This window comes from Zea mays, chromosome 7, assembly GCF_902167145.1.
Source record: "Zea mays cultivar B73 chromosome 7, Zm-B73-REFERENCE-NAM-5.0, whole genome shotgun sequence".
Taxonomy (NCBI): Eukaryota; Viridiplantae; Streptophyta; class Magnoliopsida; order Poales; family Poaceae; genus Zea; species Zea mays.
Window position 1 is genome coordinate 136,145,181 of NC_050102.1, and position 7,328 is coordinate 136,152,508.

Genomic DNA, 7,328 nt, shown 5'->3' on the forward strand with positions numbered 1-7,328 from the left:
TCCTCGGGGACCCGTATTCTAAGTCCGTGGGGAGGACGGCCTCGGCCCCATAGACTAGAAAGAATGGTGTAAAACCCGTGGCACGGCTCGGCGTCGTCCTCAGACTCCAGACTGCCGAGGGTAGCTCTTTCATCCACCGCTTGCCGAACTTGTTGAGGTCGTTGTAGATCCTCGGTTTGAGCCCCTGCAAAATCAAACCGTTGGCACGCTCCACCTGCCCATTCGTCATGGGATGAGCTACGGTGGCCCAGTCCACACAGATGTGGTGGTCGTCGCAGAAGTCCAGGAACTTTTTTCCGGTGAACTGCGTGCCATTGTTAGTGATGATTGAGTTTGGGACCCCGAATCGATGGATGATGTTGGTGAAAAACGCCACCGCCTGCTCGGACCTGATGCTGGTCAAGGGCCAGACCTCGATCCACTTGGAGAATTTGTCAATGGCGACCAGAAGGTGCGAGAAGCCCTCGGGTGCCTTCTGTAAGGGACCGACGAGGTCTAGACCCCACACAGCAAATGGCCAGGTGATGGGTATCGTCTGCAAGGCCAGAGCAGGCAGATGCGTGTGCTTTGAATTGACACCCCCGGTAGGAGCGCACAATCCTAGTGGCGTCGGCCACCGCGGTTGGCCAGTAGAAACCTTGTCGGAAGGCATTCCCCATGAGGGCTCGAGGTGCTGCATGGTGGCCGCAAGCCCCCGAGTGTATTTCTTGCAATAGTTCTTGTCTTTGGGCGATAGATATGCATCGTTGGAGGATGCCCGAGGGGCTGCGGTGATAGAGCTCTTTTTCATCACCCAACAAGACAAATGACTTGGCGCGCCGAGCCAGCCGCCGAGCTTTGGTCTTGTCGATGGGAAGCTCTCCTCGGAGGAGATATTCCAGGTACAGAATCTGCTAGTTCGGATCTGGCATGACCCCATTCTGTTCCTCCTCGACGGGCAAGGCCTCTTCTTCGATGGCCGAGGGTGCCTCGGGTCCGGCCGAGGGTACCTCGGGCTGGGCCGAGGCTTCCTCAGGCTCGTGCGTGTCGTTGATCTTGACGGATGGTTGATGTAGGTCTCTGGAGAAGACGCCCGGGGGAACCGTCGTTCGCCTCGAGGCTATTTTTGCCAGCTCGTCCGCAGTCTCGTTGTACCGTCGGGCGATGTGGTTGAGCTCCAGCCCGTAGAACTTGTTTTCCAGGCGCCGGACTTCGTCGCAGTAGGCTTCCATCCTCCGGTCACTGCAGTGGGAGTTCTTCATGACTTGGTCGATGACAAGCTGCGAGTCGCCTCGAGCGTCGAGGCGTCAGACCCCTAGCTCGATGGCGATGCGCAGCCCGTTAACCAGAGCCTCGTACTCGGCCACGTTGTTTGATGCCGAAAAATGGAGGCGAATGACGTAGCGGAGATGCTTTTCGAGGGGTGAAACGAAGAGCAGGCCAGCGCCTGCTCCTGTTTTCATGAGTGACCCATCGAAGTGCATGGTCCAGAGCTCGGGCTGGATTGGAGTTGTCGGTAACTGGGTGTCAGTCCACTCAGCCATGAAGTCTGCCAAGACCTGGGATTTTATGGCCTTCCGAGGAGCGAATGATAGCGTTTCGCCCATAAGCTCCACCGCCCACTTTGCTATCCTACCCGAGGCCTCGCAGCACTGGATGATCTCCCCCAGGGGGAAGGATGACACCATAGTCACCGGGTGAGACTTGAAGTAGTGTCGCAACTTTCGTCGTGTCAGGATCACTGTGTAGAGCAGCTTCTGGATCTGTGGGTAGCAGACTTTGGTCTCAGAAAGCACTTCGCTGATGAAGTAGACTGACCTCTGGACGGGCAGTGCATGCCCTTCTTCTCGTCTCTCGACTACGATCGCGGCGCTGACCACCTGAGTAGTCGCGGCTACGTAGATCAAGAGGGCTTCTCCTGCGACAGGGGGCACTAGGATGGGTGTGTTCGTAAGGAGCACCTTAAGGTTTTCGAGGGCTTCCTCGGCCTCGGGGTCCAAGTGAAGCACTCGGCCTTCCTTAAGAGGCGGTACAGAGGCAAGCCTTTCTCGCCAAGGCATGAGATGAAGCGGCTCAGAGCCGCAAGGCATCCCATGACCCTCTGTACTCCTTTCAAATCTTTGATCGGTCCCATGTTGGTGATGGCCGTGATTTTCTCCGGGTTGGCCTCGATGCCCCGCTCGGAGACGATGAATCCAAGGAGCATGCCTCGGGGGACTCCAAAGACACACTTCTCGGGATTGAGTTTCCCGCCTTTCGCTCTCAGACACTTGAATGTCGTTTCAAGGTCAGAGAGGAGGTCGGAGGCTCTCTTTGTCTTGACAACGATGTTGTCGACGTAAGCCTCGACCGTTCTGCCGATGTGTTCTCCGAACACGTGGTTCATGCACCTCTAGTAAGTGGCGCCTGCATTCCTCAACCCAAATGGCATTGTAGTGTAACAGTACATGCCAAAAGGTGTGATGAAAGAAGTCGTGAGCTGGTCGGACTCTTTCATCTTGATTTGGTGATAGCCTGAGTAGGCATTGAGGAATGACAGGGTTTCGCACCCAGCAGTGGAGTCCACGATTTGATCGATGTGAGGTAGAGGATAGGGAACTTTCAGACATGCTTTGTTTAGACCAGTGTAGTCTACACACATCCTCCATTTCCCATCCTTCTTCCTTACAAGAACAGGGTTAGCTAACCATTTGGGATGGAATACCTCTTTGATAAACCCTGCCGCGAGTAGCTTGTGGATCTCCTCGCCTATGACCCTGTGCTTTTCTTCGTCAAAACGGCACAGGGTTTGCTTCACGGGTCGGGCTCCAGCTCTGATGTCCAGTGAGTGCTCGGCGACATCCCTCGGTATGCCGGGCATGTCCGAGGGACTCCACACAAAGACTTCGGCGTTTGCGCGGAGAAAGTCGACGAGCACTGCTTCCTATTTGGGGTCGAGCTCGGAGCCGATCCAAACTTTCTTGCTGGCGTCGTTGCTGGGGTCGAGAGAGACGGACTTGACCGCCTCAACTGGTTCGAAGTTGCCGGCGTGCCGCTTCGCGTCGGGCGCCTCCTTGGAGAGGCGTTCCAGGTCGGTGATGAGGGCCTCGGACTCGGCAAGAGCCTCGGCATACTCCACGCACTCCACGTCGCATTCGTACGCGTGGCAGTACGTGGATCCGACGGTGATGATCCCATTCGGGTCCAACATCTTGAGCTTGATGTAGGTGTAGTTGGGGACGGCCATGAACTTGGCGTAGCATGGTCTTCCCAACACCGCATGGTAGGTTCCTCGGGACCCGACGACCTCAAAGGTGGGAGCTTCCTTTCGGAATTTAGAGGGAGTTCCGAAGCAGACGGGTAAGTCGATATGTCCGAGGGGTAGGATTCGCTTCCCGGGCGCGATCCCGTGGAAGGGTGCCGCACCGGCCCGGACTTCAGACCGATCAACCCCTAAGAGTTCTAGGGTCTCGGCGTAGATGATGTTAAGGCTGCTGCCTCCGTCCATGAGGACCTTGGAGAGCCTAGCGTTGCCGATGATCGGATCGACGACGAGCGGGTACCTTCTTGGGCTTGGCACGAAGTCGGGGTGGTCACCTTGGTCGAAGGTGATAAGATTGTCGGACCAGTCTAGGTAGACTGGTGTCGCCACCTTCACCAAGCAGACTTCTCGGCGCTCCTGCTTGCGGTGCTGAGCCGAGGCGTTCACCGCCTGCCCGCCATAGATCATGAAGCAGTTATGGACTTCCGGGAATCCCTCTTCCTTGCCGCCCTCCTTCTTGTCGTTGTCATGGCCCTTGCCATCCTCCGCCGGGGGCCCGGTCTTATGGAAGTAGCGCCGGAGCATGACACATTCTTTGAGGGTGTGCTTGACGGGCCCCTGGTGATAGGGGCACGGCTCTTTGAGCATTTTGTTGAACGCGCCGGCCCCTCCAGGAGGTTTCCGAGGGTTCCTGTGCTCGACCGCAGTGACGAGATTCGCGTCTGCAGCGTCGCGCTTCGCTTGCGACTTGTTTTTAGCCTTCTTCTTCGTGCCCCGATGGGCGGACGCCTCAGGGGCGTCTATCTTCGGCTCTCCCTGAGGCTGCTTGTCCTTTCGGAAGATGGCTTCGACCGCCTCTTGACCCGAGGCGAACTTGGTGGCGACGTCCATCAGTTCGCTCGCACGGGTGGGAGTCTTGCGCCCTAGTTTGCTCACCAGGTCTCGGCAAGTGGTGCTGGCAAGGAAAGCCCCAATGACATCCGAGTCGGTAACGCTGGGCGGCTCGGTGCGCTGCTTTGAAAACCGCCGGATGTACTCTCGGAGGGACTCCCCTGGCTGCTGGTGACAGCTTCGGAGGTCCCACGAGTTCCTAGGGCGCACGTACGTGCCTTGGAAGTTTCCCGCGAAAGCTTTGACCAGATCGTCCCAGTCAGAGATCTGCGCAGGAGGCAGATGCTCTAGCCAGGCTCGGGCGGTGTCGGAGAGGAAAAGGGGTAGATTACAGATGATGAGGTTGTCATCATCCGCCCCTCCCAACTGGCATGCGAGTCGGTAGTCCGCGAGCCACAGCTCCGGCCTCGTCTCCCCCGAGTACTTGGTGATGGTAGTCGGGGCTCGGAAACGAGCAGGGAACGACGCTCATCGTATGGCCCGGCTAAAGACTCGTGGACCTGGTGGTTTGTGCGAATGACTGTAATCCTCCTCACTGTTGCAGCGTCCCCCACGCCTGGGATGGTAGCCTCGGCGCACCTTCTCGTCGAGGCGGGCTCGATGGTTGAGATGGTGGTGCTCGTTGCCGAGGCGTTCCCGGGCGGTAGGCACCTCGTCCCGCGTGCGCTCGGGATGGACTGAGGCTTCCCGAATGCGTCGGGAGGACACCGCGTGATGCTTCGAGGGGTCAGCTCGCCTGCGGGAGGCGGAGCTCTCGGCTTGTCGAACCGCGGCGCCTTCTAGGAGATTCTTGAGTTCGCCCTGGATACACCGTCCCTCGGTGGTGGATGGCTCCGGCATGGCTTGAAGCAACATCGCCGCTGCAGCTAGGTCCTGGCCGGACCCGTTGACGGCCGGGGGCAGCGCTGCCCTGGCATTGTCGACGATGTGGCGCCAAATGTCTTGGGCCTGATGACAGGCTTCTCCGGCGAGCGTTCGTCCTGCCCACTCCTGTTCGATGTTCTGTCGGAGTTGTACAAGCCGGCCTGCTTCCCCGTCGACCCGGGCCTGCATCTCACGGATTTGCTCGAGCTGTATGTCCTGACCCCCCTCAGGGACTGGGACCACAACTAGCTCCCGCGGGATGTCAGCGCGAGATGTTGGCCCAGGGGGATCGTCAACCTCTAGCATACCGAGGTGGTTGCCTTCATTGTGATCTCCCAGATCGACGTGGAAACATTCGTGACTTGGGCCGTAACCCTCGTCGTCAAGGTCATGGCCATCGTCAGAACAACCGGAGAGGCAGTGGTCACATGTGGACATGAAGCCCCGCATGGCACCGGGGTCATTGAGGGCAGAGAAATCCCAACCGGAGTCGGGGTCGTCCTCTTCCTCAGAACCCGCCGGTCCGAAGGTTGAGACGGCTGTCAGCCGGTCCCAGGTCGACCACATGTGGTACCCCGGAAGGTTTGGATACGCCTTTACGAAGGCGCTCACCATAGCGGGGTCGCTTGGTGGATCGAAGCTGAACCGAAAAGGTACGGGATGGAAAACGGACGGTACCTTTTGGTCGATGGACGGTGGTGAAGTCACATCGGGGGTAGAGCACACCGTCATCTCAGGTACGAGGGTAACGCCCAGCAGGTCCTTCGCGAGGGTGCTGGCGTCATCAGTCCGCTTGGGGCTAACACGTCGCGGGGAAGTGACACCCGCCGTCGTCTCAGGTGCGAGGACAATGCCCGACATGTTCCCTGGGGTAGTGCCGGCGTCGTCGACTCGCTCTGGTGCGACAACCGACAAGGTGCCGCCTCCTGCGTGGCCATGGTTGCCTCGCCTCCACCTCCTGCGACGAGAAGGGTGGCGGGCACGACCGAAGTGCTCCTCTTCTGCCGTGGGGAGATGCTGTCGTAGAGCTCGCCACCGCCGGGCGAGTCAGAGACCATCGTTGTCGTCACGCCGCGGGGGGAGGAGTACCATGTCATAGCTGCCGTCGAGGGACATGAACTCGAGACTCCCGAAGCGGAGCACCGTCCCGGGCCGGAGAGGTTGCTGAAGACTCCCCATCTGGAACTCAACGGGAAGGTGTTCATTAACACGCAGCAGGCCCCTACCTGGCGTGCCAACTGTCGGCGTCTCGGACCCGAGGGGGTCCCTTGGGCCGACCAGTGAAATCGCTGCGTGCCCCTGCCCAGATGGGTTGGCGCGGGATGGAACACAAGAGGTGGGACAAGCCTTGTATTATCCTGCACCAGGGTACCGCTCGTAGTAGGGGTTACAAGCGCGTAGCGTGAGAGAGAGAGACGCAGAGTTCGTCCGCCGCTTCCCTCGTGCGAACCCCCCTCAGGGTGGCCCTGGACCTCCCTTTTATAGAGGCAAGGAGAGGATCTAGACGTACAACGGGGGGCGTAGCTATGCACTAACGTGTCCAATAGTGGAGTGCCTAAGCCCTGTGTACATGCCAACATGGCCGTTGGGGAGAGCTTGGGCCCTGTACATGTGATGGCGTGGCCGTCGGAGGAGCGCCTGAGTCCTGTAGGAGCACAGCTGGCAGCGCGGTGAGGATCCTGCTGACGTCTCCTTGCTGTCGTATGGGGCCGAGAGCCACTGGCGTCATGGCGCACGCGGGGCACCATCATTACCCGTCGCCGGGGTAAGCCAGATGGGACGCCGGTCTTGTTCCTTGTAGCCTGAGCAGGCTAGGAATAGGGAAATGATGTATCCCCTATTAGCGCGGTCGGTCCGAACCCAGGGTCGGTCGAGGCGGAGACTTCTCTTGAGGCCGAGGCCGGGGTCGGGCGAGGACGCGATTCCTCCCAAGACCGGGGTCGAAGCCGAGTCTGGGGGTCGGGCGAGGCGGAGACCTCCTCCCGAGGCCGGAGCCTGAGGTCGGGCGAGGTGGAGACCTCCTCCCGAGGCTGGAGCATGAGGTCGGGCGAGGCGGAGCTTCCTGTTGCGCCCGAGGCTGAACTCAGTGGTTGATCGTGACTTGTTGTCAGTTGTCGCCGGGGTGGCTGACACGGCAGTCGGAGCGGAGCGAGCGACACTATTTTCCTGTCATGTCAGACAGTAAAGAAGAGGGGCGAAGTGATTGCGGTCACTTTGGCCTGGCTGACTGAGGCACGTGTGTCAGGATACAGCGTCAGGCATCCCCTGCATTTAATGCGCCTACGAAGCAGTCGTTGGTGAGGCGGTCTGGCCAAGGTTGCTTCAAAACGGAGCCTCCCGAGCCAGGCCTCAG